The 17,573-nt window shown below is 37.2% G+C and overlaps 1 protein-coding gene across 2 annotated transcripts in view; it reads left to right on the forward strand.

The window, feature by feature from the left end:
- Positions 1 to 17,573, forward strand: part of LOC120779062 (regulating synaptic membrane exocytosis protein 2) — a 414,623-nt gene that overhangs the window by 240,934 nt on the left and 156,116 nt on the right. The window lies entirely within an intron of this gene.

The following is a 17,573-nucleotide window of genomic DNA, read 5'->3' on the forward strand; positions in this document are numbered from 1 at the left end:
CTATCGTCATATTCCTCTGACTTCGAATCTTCCTTTAAGCTTTAAGTTTTTTTGACACGTGCGGTTTTTTCTTGCAATGCAAACGCATCCTCTTAGTCCATTTTCAAGAAGGCGATGTCTGATTGTTCGCCTTGATATTTCGTTGTTCAGTTGAGTAGTTATTTTGCCGAGTATTTGCCTGGAAGTAAAAACGCATTCGCCATGCTAACTCTACAAATGAAACGATCGTCCTATGAAGTAGATTTCCTTGGTCGCTCCTTTTTTACTCTATTCCAAGTACTTCCCGTACTCCAGTAATGTAAGCCATTGATTTTGAGCACAAAAGCCCCATTGCTACGGCAATAATTTATACCCTGAACAGGGTATATTAAGTTTGTCACGAAGTTTGTAACACCCAGAAGGAAGCGTCGGAGACTGAGTCGATTTAACCATGTCCGTCTGTCTGTATATATACGAACTAGTCCCTCAGTTTTTAGATATCATTTTGAAAACGTAATTTTCTTTTCAAGAAGCTGCTCATTTGTCGGAACGGCCGATATCGGACCACTATATCATATAGCTGCCATACAAACTGAACGATCGGAATTAAGTTCTTGTATGGAAAACTTTCACATTTGATTATGTATCTTCACTAAATTTGGTATAGATTATTTCCTAAGGCAAGAATGTAATCTCCGAAGAAATTGTTCAGATCGGTTAACTATAGCATATAGCTGCCATACAAACTGAACGATCGGAATCAAGTTCTTGTATGGAAAACTTTCACATTTGACAATGTATCTTCACCAAAGTTGGTACAGATATAGCATATAGCTACCATACAAAGTGAACGATCGGAATCAAGTTCTTGTATGGAAAACTTTCACATTTGACAATGTATCTTCACCAAAGTTGGTACAGATTATTTCCTAAGACAACAATGTAATCTCCGAAAAAATTGTTCAGAAATGAACCTGTGAAGGGTATATTAGCGTCGGTGCAGCCGAAGTTAACGTTTTTTCTTGTTTTTCTTTCACGTGTATATTTGTAAAGCAAGGTTTTGTGTTAAAATATTAAAAATTTAAAAAAGAAATTTGGCCTCCTAAATTATTTTAGCAAGCGGCAAGAATTTCATTAAACATGTCAATGCTTTGTCGTGCTATATTTCTAGGAAAAATATGAATGCTAAAAACATTGAACCAGAAACGAATATATGGTTGCAGACTCATTTCAGTTGTTATGCTTTTGACACAATTTTGACATTCAAATCCAGTCTTTCAAAAATAACAAAAATACAAATATCCAACAAAGTAATCTGCTCTGAACAAACGAGGCTTCAATTTTCTTTACAAAATATTATGCACATGCACTTTAAATGTAGGTATAGATATATGTATGTGTGAGCACTTTGACAAAGACGAGTTACTTATATATGGGAGCTGGATTACTGCGGTAATATTTTTACTTATGAACAGTCATAATCTATATATTGCATAGAAATGTTCGCTTACCTTAGTATATGCACTATATGTATGTATATACACACTATAAGAACATACTTCCATGCATGCGCATACACTTTGCACATGTCCATGTTTTTGTTGTTTGTTTTTTCATTGCAAACACGAGCAAGATAAACACACATTTGTTGCTTGCCTTGCCAAGAGGTGTAATCCTTTGTTTTTGCTAGAAGCGTCCGGCTGAAGGCAACCACTGTGTGCACAGCATTGAGACCAATGCCCTGAAGAGTGTCAGAATAAAAGGAAAAAAGTCAAGAAATCTAAACAAAACACAGCAAACAACTTTTGTGAATGCACTGAGACAGGTTGTGCATGTTTACTCGCTCATATGTGAGCACAAATTTGTTATATATTTTCACCTAAAATGCAAAATAACGTAACATCACCTTTCATAAGTTTATAGACGAAGTAAAAACGTTTTAATAGAAACCACTCATATTGAAACAAAATTTGAGTTTTTCTTATTGGTCGTATCTGTCAGCATAAGCCGAGAATATCTAATATTGTGTAGCGAATCGTAAGCAATAAAAAACTCAATTTCGATTTTATGATGATACGTTATTTTGCATTTTAATTGACGATATGAAGTACCATATATACTTGTAGTACTGTGATATGTGTGATTTTATCTATTTCTGTGACTAGGCATAGACCTTTGTATATACGCATTAGACCTGGATGGATAATTTTTTAAAGCAATTAACAGTCTTAGTAGAATTATTTGAATTTTTCTTAATAATTTTCCCCTTTTCATTATCTACAACTTTGCCATATAACTTTTTTCTCCAGCATTGATTGAACTAAATGAAAACTAATCATCGCTCTACAAATAAAATTTCCGAAAATCCAACTGAACAAGTTCCAAAAAGTACCTTGTCATACAACTGTATATTACACTTATATATTCAGAGCATTTGAGTACATTTCAATACTTGACATATGAATATGAAGAAGTATCATAAAGAAAATTCACAAGAATTCGAAGTGTTGTACATTCATTTTTCAGAGATGTTACCCATTCAACGTCCTACGTCCTTTGACTTTTGCACACAAAAAATGTAGATTCTACTAAAAATTTAACCAATCATTACAGAGAAATTCTCTCATTTTTTTATTTTTTTGAAGTTCCATGGAATACAATCAAAATTCAAATTCATTAGGTGGATGTCTGCCAATCAGAGAAATAATAATTCTCAGTCAAAATTTCCGAGAAGGCTGTCATCCAATATTCGACTGCAGCATTAATACAAACAAAACTTTAAATCTCTTCAACGTTAATTAGACTAAATATCCATCAAAATACTCATATTACTTCATTCACTTTAAATATTTACACTTCGCATAATCTAACTATTAACTACCAGAATCGATGATTGGCAAAACAAGAAAAAACATTAAATACGGCCATAGCGAAGCTTTTACATCCTTAAAAATAATGACGTTTTCATACAAGGACTTGATTTTGTTCGTTGAGCTGATATGACAGCTATATGCTTCAATACGATCTTTGAGCGCCATTCACTTGGGAGTGGCCAGAAACGATTCTTTTACATATGGCGCAAGCAGCTCACGACTTCCTCTATTATACCAAGTATACTCTTGGTCACCAAAGAACTTGCGTTTGAAGGCGAAAAGTGAGCTTGAAAACGAAAAGTGAGTTTGAAGGCCAAAGTGAGAAATGAAACCATTCCTTCTCAGGGTTGTACGCTGGTTTGAAACCCACCACATAAAAAAAAAACGATCCCAATAAAACCTAATCGATAGCCTCGGATGAAATAACCCCTTCTAATGACGACCATAGCAAACACAATAAGGATTACGATTTAAGGGCAGCACCAGAATGGTCCGGTCCCTTAATTGGAAAGGTACCACTGCTCAGATACTTGATGTCCTCGTAAGAGTAAAGGTTAACATCACCGCGGTTGCGATGGACGGGACAAAGACTGAAACGAGTAGGTCGGCAACAAAGCGAAGCTCTTCAACAAATCGGTGATTAGCGCCCATGATCCAACGGAAGAGAAGAACGATGTGACGAAAGATGCTTTCTATGAGCGCTTCGAGTGCACATATGAGAGCTGCTACCACCACGATGTGAAAATCGTAGTTGGCGACTTTAATGCCATGGGAACAAAGAAGGTATCGTTGGCACTACGGTTGGCAAATTAAGCTTCCAAGATGCAACATCCCCAAATGGGTTGATGCTGACTAACTTCGCTGGGGGCCAAAATATGGTTATCTGTAGCACTAGATTCCAGCATGGGAAACTTTATCAAGCTACCTCCTGTCTCCGGATCGAAAACTCACCAACCAGATCGATCATCTTGTGATAGACAGAAGACACGTCTCCAGTGTTTTAGAAGGGTTCGACGTCGGAAAGTTACAATCACAGCAGACAGCCGAACGATTTTCTGCTCGACTTGCACTCCTGCTATCTGAGTGCACTCATAAGCAACTAATAAGGGAACTGTGGGACAGCATTTTAAGTTCCTTACGTATAGCTGTAAACGAAACCTTTGGTTTTTGGTAAAGGCAAAAGGGCAGTGTAGAGAAAACAGACTGCCTTGGAACATTACAATCGCCCATAACACGTGCTTGATGGGAGAGATACCGAGATTTGAAGAGGGAAGCGAGATGCAATTGTAGACCAACAAACAAAAAAAAAATACCGAAATGAATGAGTACTAAGAGATTGACAAATTGGCGGACGTGGGTACTGCTTGAAATTTCCACGAAAAGATGCGGTGACTAACAGAACGTTTCATGACCGAAGCATACTTGCATAGAACCCCCAGAGGTGATCTAGGGACTGATGTCCACAACATACTGAAATTTTGAAGGGAACCCTTCTCCAAGCTGCCGAATGTTAGTGAAATCTTAACACCAGGAGATTGTGAACCTGACGCCCCAATTGATTTTAATGGAATAGATGTTCCGTTGCCAGACTATTTTCGGTTCGAACGGCAATTACCCGCCTGAAAAACAACATAGTGACAGGGCCTATGGATGGATTGGAATTTAAGTGTGCACTGCCCATGAAAATAAAATAGACACACATCACCTCTTCGTCGATTTCAAAGCTGCTTTTAACAACACGAAAAGGAGCTATCTTTATGTCGCGATGTCTGAATTTTTTATCCCCGCAAAACTAATACGCCTGTGCAAACTGACGTTGAGCAATATAAAAGCTCTGTAACTGTAATAGAAGGGCTTCTCCGAGTCGTAGCACCCGCCAGGGGAGCAGAGAAAGACCATCACTCCGTTGGAAGCACCAGGTAGAGAAGAGCCTGGCTTTGGTTGGAATCTGGCGGGCATTTGTGAACTCAGCTATAATCACGTAATCGTTATCTACGCCAATAAAGAAGAAGAATATGCCATATTAAACTGATCTGGAATTTTTTCGAAACTTACAGTTTGCCGCGAACAATAACCCATGCAAAATTTATTGAAGTATCTTGTCAAATTAAAAGGTTTCCCATACACGAACTTAATTTTGATGGGTCGTTATGTTGGCAGTTATATCCCATAATGAACGTGTCAGTACGTATTACCCTTCGCTTTCGCCATTACAATTAATGTTGCAAAGTTTTCCTAGTTTCTATTATTATGACGATTTGTATGCCTAAAACTACATGCCGTAAGATACGAAGTTATTCCGTACCTCAACTGGCGTCTGAATTTTCCGACAAGCAAGGCACCTCTCATGTTTTATGAAAAATCTTTCTGAAGATAGGACAGTACTTTATCAAACGTTAATTAAAGGGAGCAATGCTGAAATGGTATTGATGAAACCACTTGATTACCGAAACTTTATCAAGCCAATTTTTCCCCTCTCGACCTCTAATAAATATAGGTCAACCAAAATTCAAGTAAATAGGTCACAAAATCATAAAAGTAATCAGTAGGTCAGCACACGCCACGAACTAATGCATTAAGCAAAATATTGAAGAGGAATGAAATGGTAAAAAGCGACGAAGAAAGAGGAACAAAGAAAGCACTTTTTACCAATTTGCCTTTGTTTGCCTTCGAGCAACAAATTCGTATCGCTTTCACTTTGCTTTGATCCACATATGTGCCTTTTCAATTATGCATGGAGAAAATAGGCGCGATAACAACGTTATGTAAACACGAAAATACACACACGCAAACATGCTTGCATACATATGTATATACACGAATACAGAGACAACGAGCCATCAATCAATATATAATTATATTTATTTGAATAGGAACCATGCCGTTGTAATCACATGAGCCTAATGTCGCTTATCGCCGGGTAATCTATAGCACTTACATGGCTCACTCACTGCATGGTAGGTAGGCTTATGCGCCTTAAAGTGCGCTAATGTTTTGAGCGTAATTTCCTGCGCGTTTCTTTGCAGACGGCACGCACTCCACTACAAGCACATGCACACACAAACATACAAAGTTTGCGCATCTGTACCCATGCACTTGCCATGCCGAGTTCCTGCTTGCTTTCAAGCGCAAATACACACACACACAAACGTGTCTGCGTGTAAACAGAGTTGCGTGCACTTGCATTGGCGCTTCGTGACAAGCGTAAAAATGATTTATTTCCACGTCTATGCAAAAGTATTTTTAATATTTCTGTGTGCTGTTCATTTGTATGCATATGCATATGTGTGTGTGTGTGTGTGCATCGCCTCGTCATGCGAAGCGCACATTTGTTAGCCTTGTCCATTCCTTCAGCTTGCTTTTCATATTTTCTGCATTCCTTGATATTCGCAAATACTTAACAGCACGTACCGTTACAAATGCATTATGCATGTGTGTGTGTATGTTTGTGGAGAAAAAGCGACACTGTGTCGGAAGGAAACTGCATTTTGCAACGCAATTATGGCACTTAGCCTGCACTGAAATGTCATCACCTAATCGCGCGAAAACGAATGAGTCGCTTGCTTCCACTCGACACAAGGTTGGCCGAGGCTCAAGTCTCACTTCATACAAAATAATGTGTATTATATCGATTTGCGCAACTAATGCTTGAGATAATGGGTTTTGTCGCACAAATGGCTTTCGCTGACATTAATATTATTTTCTCTTAAGGATTAAACGGTTATGAGCAAATGAGTGTGCAGAGATATGAGTGCTTTTAATGAAGCTGATCGTAAGGTTTTAATATATAAGTAAGAGAAATGAAAAAAGTAGATTGTAGTGACTAGCGCATAGCAAAGCGTATTTTGATTTTGCTTAGAAGTGAGCAGCTTAAGCTGTTACCCACCTTGACATTGGTTGTCTATTTTGTCAGTGAACGAAAAAACTGAAGAGTAAATTCTTCTTTTTGTCAAATAACACAAAATGCAGATTTACAAAATCAAATCACTATTTTTGTGAGTATTTATACATAATACATAATGTATAAGAACACAGCATCTTTGATCTGGTATGTTAATGCTTTCGGACAAACTTAAGCCGATTAAGAAAGCACAATATTTTTGTTCGAAATGAGCTACTTTGAGCTTATTGCCATAAGTACGTAGACGGCTTAGAAATTCTTAAATAATTTATCCATAAGAAATATTTATATTCCATCACCAGCATGACAAATTAGCAGAAAGTATATATAAGCAATTAATCTAATAAAAAAAATTGTCAAAATAGAGCAAACGTGGTAACAGTGCGGATTTATTCTGATTTTAAATCAAGAGAAAACGTCAACTTCGGTTAAACCGATGTCATAATACGGTTCAAAATACAAAAGACTCCTCACAAGAATATAGTATGCCTTTGATCAGTAAATTTGTATGGCAGCTATATGCTATAGTGCCTCGACCTGCACAATTTGTGCGTAGCTTGACACCGTTGCTTTATACAATAACCCTTGTGAAGATAGCTCAGCAAATGAAAATTTGTAGATACAATCAATTGATTCTGATCATTCAGTTTGTGTGGCAGCCATATGCTATAGGGATCTGAACTAAACAAATTTTCATCATATGAACATGATTATGCTTCTGTCTTCTATCTTCGCTTCTATCAAACACTTACTCACACTCTGTCCGATGCTTCACTCAACAGCCCACAACTCTGGCAACATTGATCTCATAAAACTACTAAGTGAACCTTCAGAAAAAAACGTTATGATTGTATATAGATTCTTAAAAACCAACGATTTGTTCAAACATATTTAAGCAACTTACATCTTTACTAACCCTTAGCAAATAGAATTTTCCACCTAGTTATAATTACAAGGCGGCTGAAGGCCTCGTAGCCAGTGCTGCGTTTATGTATTTATATAATAAAACTCTTTTTTGTTATATGAATTATTATAAATAAATAAATAAATAAATATGATCGGTGAGTTTGTATGGTATATACATATATGCTATTGTAGTCGGTTCTAAAAAATTTCTTCCAATATTCTAGCGTTGCCTTGGACAATAACCCGTGCAAAATTCCGTGAAGACAAGAAGAGAAAGATTTCCATGCAAGAGCTTTATTGTACTTCTAATATATTAAAAGAGAATGCGCTGAACATTACATACAACGAAATAAATTTTTCAAAAATCGTTTTTTTTGGGAATATACACTATTAGTTTTTCAAAAAACCCTTCTATATTTCTTATAGCATCTATCAAATAAGCTAAGAAAACCGTTATAGGCACATATTTCCATTTTGGTGGCAAGCTTCGAAAAAACGGATAAATTACAGTTTTATTTAAGACTCAATCTCCTCGAAAATATCGGCTTGGTTCAATACCCGAAGTTGTTATAATAGAATTTTTTACTATTTTAAATGCTTAATGCAGCAACTCAATACAGGGTCCGGCACTCGAAGTATAATTAAAACAAAGTTAAAAAAGCCATAAATTCGGTTTGGAAAATTATTTTTATTTAAGGTGTGAAAATAATCATGCATTCAGGACCAATCCACTTTTGCCTTAACTATGGCCTTGAGACGTTCAAAAAACGAATCGCATGCTGCCCGAATGTGACTTGCCGGTATTTTGGCCCACTCAGGGACAATGGCTTTCTTCAGCATCTCGAGACTGGTGTATGTTTTGCTTTAGACCTTGCTCTCTAAAATCGCACAGAGAGAATAATCCATTGGATTTGCATCTGGTGAATTCGAGAGCCATTGTGTGGTCGTAATGAAGTGCGGAACGTTTTTTTTCAGTCATTCTTGGTTCACTCGCGCTTTGTGAGACGGTGCTGAGTCTTGTTAAAACGTGCATGGTTTGCGACCGACATGTTTGTTTGCCCACGGCTTGAAAGCAGCCTCCAGAACACTTTCCCGATAATATGTCGCATTTACTTTGACGCCAGGCTTCATGAAAACAAATGGAGAGCGCCCATCTGCGGTGACAGTGGCCCCAATAATTATTTGTGGCGGGTGCTGCCTCCTGGTGGCCAAACGATGACTTAGATTTTCGTATGAACGGTCGGTCAAGTAAACCCTATCGTTTTGAGAGTTTGAAAAAATTCGACCAAGCGAGATCATGGGCCCTTTGGAACTTGTAAGGCTTGATCTTGAGCTCATTTTTCAGTATGTGTCGGATCATGAGGTCGGATATTTTCAGTTCGTTAGCCATTTGATTGGCACTTCGTCGTGGATTTCGCTCAAGTCGCTTCTTCACTTTCCGAACCATCTCGTGACGTTGCAGTCTTTTGATGACCACCTTCATGGCGTTTTGCGATGCTACCAGTATCATTGTAACAAGTGATGGTGAGATAAACAAAAACTTTATCCACATTAAGATGTTTGAGCTCACGAACAATTGCTGGCTGTGATTTTCCAGCTAAATATAAAGTAATCACACTATCACGTTTGAATTCCATCGCTGATCACTTTTTTTGCGTTCACTTTTGGCAAAACGCTTTTGTACACTTGTGAACAATACTGCGAACTGTAAAAGCAAATTTATAAACAGCTGATTCCAGTGCGACGGCTGCGCGAATAGACTGAAGTTGCACTTCAAGTGCCAGACCCCGTACTACCTCTAGTAGAGTAGATGAGGAAAACACTGCATAATTTTTAAAACCGGTCTTCGTGTAGACTACATAAGTAGTAGTTATTATTGCGTTCTTATTACTCCCAAGCAATATCTAAAATTTTCATTTAAGATCTTTTCACTTTTCTTCTCAGCCTTAATCTTACTAAAATCTTATTTGAACTAAATACACTTTGTATTATTTAACACTGTTATTTACTCGTTCTCTATACCCATAAATTTCTTACATTAAATTTAAATAAATTTAATTTTTTTTTTGTTACAATTTGTTCTAATATTGAAATTAAGTGTGTCTCAAATTAATTAATCATACTCTACCTTTTTATATTCAACTCGGCTCATTAAGGCTTCATTTTCGGACACGTATGCGCTAAAGTTGTATTCTACCAAAATTCGAAACTGTAAGGTTGCAGATGTATGCCGTATTTTTAACTTCTTGTCGTCAGAATAGTTAAAAAAATATGTTTTTATTTGCTTAAACTGTTTTTCATAGTTTTAAAAATATCTTCGCCAAGCCATTTTTGGAACTTATAAATCTGTGAGAGTAGTCAGTGTTAACTGCGCTGGAATTTGTTTATTATCAAGAACTCTTGTGAATATAATATTTGTCATTAAAACGATGTATAAATATCGATTTTCCTACTAAAATTTAAAAAAAATATATATATTTGAATTTAGTACTCATTATTTTCAAGAAAGTTTCATCAAAGACTTTAGAGTACGTTCCTTGCATAAATTCTCTATGAAATCTTTCTGGATATGGCAAGTATGGAGGTGGTGTCAGAGCTTTTGGATTTTAGAAGCACGAAGCCTGTTTTATATGAAAGATGAAAGAATAAATATACATAAGTTAATAAAGTGAAATAAAGAATGAAGTTGATTCTCCACAACTGCGACTATATATGCAACTTACAGAACTTTTTACTTTTTTACTAATACTAAACAGAAAACCTCGGAGAGCCAAGGAGATGAATTCACAAGATTATATTAGCTATTGGTGCCAATTGCTGTAGGGTCAAACCACGCCACCACGTGGTCCATGAAAATGAACTCAGTCCATAGTTCGATGTGTAGTTTATTTTATTTATTTTATTATTTATATTTATATATATATATATATATATATGTGACCTGGTCTACGGAAAGGGGGCTTAGGTGTCAAAAAATCAATTTTCACTTTTTAGTTGATTCGGATGGAAGATGAGATGCTTTTTCACGTGATAGAATCCAAAAAGTCATAACTTGTTTGAAAGTTCCCTAAAAATGTAGAGAAAGAAGAGTAAAAGTACGAAAAAATAAAATTTTTTTGTAATGAACAAAATACATTGAATTATAGCTATAAAGACATGATTATACACTAGAAAAACGTATTATGGACCAAAAATAATAATGCTGAGTAGTTTATGTATTTTTCTTTGTTGTCGTTTTCCTTGAGATCTTTTTACGTGTTGATCGTGAGGAAGATGGTCCCGGTTCTTCGTCTAGTTTGAGAACATCTTCACTAGTTTTTGCCTTCCGTTTCTTTGATGGCAAACCTTTCTGCAATGGAGCCACAATATCTACTTTAGATATATCCGAAACTAAGCTGCGAAGATTGTGATAGATATACCACTGACGTTCCAGAGATAAACCGGCTGGTTGTATAACTTTCGGCATTTCAGGATCGATAGGTTTTAACAGAAGCTTAAAGGACTGCACTTCTTCACTGTCTGCGAATTTCTTTGTTTTTACACAATCTGTAGAGATTCTGAAATGATGGAATTGCGGTATTCCAACAAGTGACTTGTACAGTGGTTTAAAATAGCTGTCCCATTCATACCAGACGACTTTTTCTGGCGATACAGCTTTATTATAACCCCCAGGTGATGATGCCTCAACACACTGCAGTAAATCTGCATACGTGTCGATGCTACTGACAGCATACTTACTTTTGAAAATACCGAAGTAACGATCAGGCGCGAACTTAGTGTGCCCTGTAAGTAGAAAATTGAATAAAATAGTTTTGTTAAGACCCCAAGCCAAACGCCATTGCAGATATGATAGCACAGTGTTATTCTTATTCTGCCCAACACAATTGTCACAGAAAAGAACGAGTGTTTCAATGTCTTTATAGTAGGTCCCTTACCAACGTCATATTTTTCGTCAAGCATGTAATTGTACTGCAAAAAAAAAATTGTAAGTAAGATCCTGTAAAGGCGAGCAATTTGAGTTCCTATGATTCAGTTTGAAATTCTAACCTGAACTTTTTGTTTTTCGTCTGTAATTCCGAAGACTCCGCACCTTTTGGTTGGTTTGAAGTATGCTGTACCAGGTTGTTGTGGACTGACAGGGTAGTGAACGGTTTGGGCAAAATCAAATGACAGAACGACTGCTGTAGGGTCAGTATTTCTACACCAACTTTGATAATATTCTCGTTGATTTCGGGCTCGGCGGAGGTGATCAAGAAATTGATTAAGCTTCTGTTCGCGTTCAATGTCAGTAACACCTTTGGCTTGCGCAATCGATATTGCGTTTCCTACTAAAAGAAAAAAAAACCTACTGAATTTAATCTCAATGTTTGATACAACTATAAAATGAGCAAATAATGAGCTACTTACCACGGCAGACATCGCAGAGATCATCCGCTGGATTCATAACTGTAACGTAGGGTATGTATTTGGACCATATCTGTCGAAAACTGTGATTACTCATCTTCAGTTCGTCATCACTGAGTGAAGAAATGTATTTTCGATAAATTGAGGACTTCGTCTCGCTGGATGGCAGTTTCATTATCCGAAAATCTTTAAATTTTAGGAGTCGTCCGGGCAGTGGAAGAGCCATTAAATCGGCTATAGACTCGATGAATTTAACAGCTTTTTCGATGTCAGCCGGTTTAAATGACTTTGGATGTGTACTCGGTTTATTTGCCAGTCCGTGTTGGCGCACTGTTACACCCTGTGCGGCAAAATGACGTACTAATTGTTCGCAACACTTCTTCCCACACGCATGTACAAAAAGGAAAAACGAACGACAAACAGGTACTCTGTAGAAGGTAAATGTAATTTTATGCCTCATAACTTCTGTATCCTGTCTCTGCCCATATTTCTTCCGCCCAGCAAGCTTTGCGTGTACACTTTTTAGCTTTTCGTTACTCATAATTCCAGGTTCGATGTGACTTAGTATCACTAAATCAAGTTCATTTTTCGACATCTCTAAACAATTGTTCCGCGTACTCTCGATCATTTCCCGTGGTATCAGTGTATGACATTAATTATTACAACAATCTTTTGACAGAAATTTTGTTACCAGCTCCTCCTCCTTTACTTCAACAACAGACAGGTCAATCTTAACAAAAGTTTGTTCGGTATCATCTTCTGCCTGAGATACACATACTTCGTCTTCATCATAATCGCTCTCTTCATTGTTTTCATCATCCTTTTCATGGAAATATTGTCCGTATACGGCACTGAACTCCTCATCAACACTAATGTTTCATTTCATGCGAAATGCGAAGACGATAATCAACAGAAACACTTACACAAATATGATAACAGAACATCCGGATAGAGAGACGAATGAAAACAAGACAACAGCAGCTGCGCGGTATTAGAGTAAACGTCACTTCTTTAGTGTTACTTTTTAAATGTTCCACACTAGCAACTTACACGATGAACTATAATAATATTCCGACCAAAAACAACACTTACTGGACGTCCTTGAAGCCTCTGGAAAGGAGAACAATTAATGAGATAACGAGAAACTGACGAAACGAGCTGTTTATTTTTAACAGCTGTTTCCCAGAAAACTAGTTTTCGCACTTTAGCTTTTATTTATTATTTATATTTATAGTTAATTTGACTGCATTTATGTGTCAGTTCTCTGATAAGTGGACAGCAGTTCGTGAGGCGGTAACTGCCATCAGGACTAAATTAAGACAGTTACAGAAGAAGAGGCGTCATTACTATATGGGAGACGTCAAATGTCTTGTCACTATCACGAAGTAATATCTTATACGGTGGTTCCGTGGGAGAATCTTGATATGGGAATAGATGAGATTTAACGGATTAAAGTTCCGCACTCAGGCCTTCGATGCTTCCCGTACTCTATCAGTGTTTGAGATATGGTTCTGAAATACATATAACATATTACTCACGTTCTTTTTCGCCACGATGCTGGATGGTATTGAAACCGCCGTCGGACAACTATAGCATTTGGCGCCATACAAACTCAACGATCCAAATCTAATTTTTGTGTGGAACCTTTTTTTAGTTGGCAAAATATTCTCACGAAATTCGGTACAAATTATAACGCACAGAAATGCTACATGCTTTGAAGAATTTTTTTTAGTTTGAAGCACAATAGTATATGGTTGTCATATAAACTTACCGTTCAAGCTCAAGTTTTTTATGGAAAAGTTTTATATTTAAAGATATGTATATCAACACAAAATTTGAAGGAGCATATTTTCAAAAGCAACGCAACACTACCAGAATAAATTTTTCAGATCGGACCACTATAGCATAAAGCTGCCATACGAACTGGCCGATTTAAATATAAACAAGAAAATCGTTAACTTCGGCTGCACCCTTCACAGGTGCATTTCTTTAGGTAACTATGTGTTCAATTTGTATGGCAGCTATATGCTGTAGTAAGCCGATCTGAACAATATCCTCGGAGATTATGCATTTTTTTATGCATTTAGTGCATTTGAAGCTTTTCGTGTTTTTACCCAAAATTTATGAAAATCTTTTAATTTTAACGAGTATATGAATTAATAAATGTATTTGTTTCGCTTCACTTTCAACCCTATAATTTTTGGAAATATCAAATTAACAAATTTGAACTGCAACAACAATGAACATGTAATTACAAAACAAATAGGTGGCAATTATTTTCAGATCAGATTATCAATTAGTTTTGCTACTGCCTTAGTGTTGCTGAGTGCAGCAAAACAAATCAGATGACATTGCGTATACGCCGTGTCAGCACATACATAAAAGCTATTCAGCGTGTAATTCAAGCAAAAACCGTTTTAAATAAAATTCAATGGAAATAAATTTCCTGTTAAAATGCATTTTAGTAGTTTTCGTTACAGCGAAAATATTTATGTGATATTAAACATTTAAAATGTGGAACAAAAAAGAGGCGAGCTTAAAAACCATGAAAAAGATTTATTGTAAATGTGTATCACTATCTAATTGTTCAATTAAAAGTTTGTGACATGCTAATGTGACGGCTGACATGCGCACACACACGCCACTACTGCCGAAGATTTGATTAAATGATGACGGTTGATGGCTGTCAACTACAGTTTAGCACAGTCATGTGACCCACATGCACTCCCGACACATTATACTATATAAGCATACCATTCGCTTTATATGTGCATACGGTTATGAAATAAAAGTAAATGTGTGAATAAATATGCGCATACATACAAGGGCAAGCAGCAGCACACACTCTCATAAACGTACACACATCCGTATCTCTGTGCTGTATGTGTCTAATTCAATTAAAAAGTCATTTATTTGCCACGGTCGCTGCTGTCTACGGCTTTGAATCACGTCGCTGCATGTTGACAATCTTCACTTACACTATCCGCTGTCAACAAAAATCCGTCAACACACACACACATAGATTAATATTGTTACTAAAATATTGATTTATTATCATGGCAGTGTGCAGCGTGGCATTGTAAGCACATACTCGCATTTGATTGGCATGTATGTTTGTGTTTTTGTTTGTCTATATATCAATTCGTTTGAATTAAATTCAATGCAAATGGTTATATAAGCATAAGCATCATTGAAAAAAGAGAGAGCAGAGCAGAAAAGTTGTATTATTATCAACTCAACAAATTGTAATTCATTTCGAAATTTTGATTCATACTGTAGTATATTGTTCCGCTGTCTAAAAGGAAAAACCAATGTAAAGTGACCAAAATATTTGATACAGAAATGCAGTAATTGGCCAACAGAATCGAAATTTGAAATCAAAAATTGAAGAATAATTTTTTTGAATTAGCACTCAGTGGCCTCACTATCAATACCTCTGCCAGTGGATCATTTGTCTTCACATTTTCTGCAGGCGTATCAATTTGTCAGCTTTCAGAGAGGAAATCTTCACAGATATCGCCATTTTTTTCCAGATGATATGTATGACTCGTATTGGCCGCCTTTAACTCTTTGTCTTCGAGACACACATCCTTGGGAACTCACTATACCACTTGTAAACATTTTTTTTTAGGACCTCACCACGGCTACTAAACCCTCAACTCCGTCGTCAACAAATTTCGCTTGTATTCGGCCAAACATGAAATTTGGCATAAATATGACTGACAGTACTACCAACCTAAAAGAAAAATAATTCTCAAAATCCTTTGACGCGCGCAGTTTAAATTCAAATTTCACCTTATTTTTTGGTCACAGTAGTACAACTTGTATTGACTGCTAAAGATACACTTCCTTTGGGACCACACCCAAACAGGATTTGCAGCACAGTACGCCTAAATATTAAACTTTGAACTCCCTCGTTATTGCTTGTGTTCAGCCCACGGAACTGCAGTTAGGCATTACGTTGTGGAGCCCAGTGCAAAAGTCCGGTAAATCTTTCGGTTTTCGCTGCGTTTCCACTCATTTCTCCACATCCTTGCATAGCTATAGCTGTCCACGTTCTCTTTCTATTCCAGACCACCTTCGATATGGTCACGTAAGGCACGATATTCTCCGGCGTCACTCGAACATTTATCATGTTGCCTACTTCAAATCTCACCTTCTCGTACTTGTCTTTTCTGCTTCCTCTCTTCTTTCGTTATCGAAAACTCGCTTGATTTCCATGGCCATTACGTCTGGTGGCATGCGACTCTCCCAGCTTTAACTCCAGCCGCCCAATGTGATACAGATCGGTAGCAACCCTGATTGCATTTAGTCGGATTATTGACTTCACCTTTTCTAAGTAGGTTTTCTGCTGCAGCGCTGTACCCCATATAGGTGCAGCGTACATAAGTATGAACTGACTTTGGACAAAGAGCTCGTATACCCCGTCTTTGGTTCACCAACGGTTTGTTTGGTTTTTGTACGTTGCATCTTCCAGATTTTTGGAAATATGCCTTCTCGTAGGCACTCTGCGAATAGTTCTGTGTTAGGAATACAGTTTAGCCCTGTTGCTTTGTTGTTGGCGAATCATTCTGCTACTTCTACAATCTCTTTGTCGGTGACTGCTGAAGTCATCGTTCCGGTTTCTTCTAAAGCATATACTTGAAACGGTTGCGCGGGAAAGAAGCAACTTTAAATAGCGTGGAACAGGTTGGAGCTTGTCTTTTTCGTCCTCGGACTTTTGTCATCACTGTCCTGTAAGCGTCACCCTATGGGCTTAAAGCAGCAGACCTTTCCCTTTTTATGGATTTTTTGAGGTCGTTTAGCTTCCCCTAGTAGCATTCCTTTAATCTTGCGTAATTCGTCGATTGTCAGCCTTATTGACGAAGACGTCTCGCTTTTGCGACATTCGCTTAGGACTTCAAATGTAGGTTTTCTCTGCGTGGTTTGCCTTTTCCTGCACATAGCGGCATCACATGCCTAGCTGATGTGTTGTATTAGGTATTCCGCCTGTTGTTCGGTTCCTGTAGCGTTGTTCGGATCGCTATCTAACTGAAACTTGAACAATTTTTCATCAAGGGTGTCGACTTTCCAGCTTCTGTTGTAAAGAAAATGCTTTGGTCGGTGACGTGATCGAATGAAAGCCGTACAGGACTCTAAGAAATTAAAAGTAAAAAAGAAAAGTACCCGAAAATTGCACACATACTCCTAAGATTCAGGGTCAGACAAAAACAAAACGCTGGAGATGTGAGACACACCACATTTCCTGGATGCTGAGCTCGTGAGACATTCGCTTTCCTACAGCTTTCGCATACCAAAATGTTAAGGAACGCTTTATATATCGCATGTCAAAGAGACATTAGAAACTATAGATCGGCTTTGTGAATGATAGCATCTTTTACAAGACTCAACTATAAATATTAATATATAAAGTAGGGAAATTACTTAAAACAGGAAAAGAAAAACACATGCGTAAATAAGAACATCTTTCTTCACACGCAATTAATGAGTTAACCTCATTTCTCTCTTTG

This window comes from Bactrocera tryoni, chromosome 5, assembly GCF_016617805.1.
Source record: "Bactrocera tryoni isolate S06 chromosome 5, CSIRO_BtryS06_freeze2, whole genome shotgun sequence".
Classification (NCBI taxonomy): Eukaryota; Metazoa; Arthropoda; class Insecta; order Diptera; family Tephritidae; genus Bactrocera; species Bactrocera tryoni.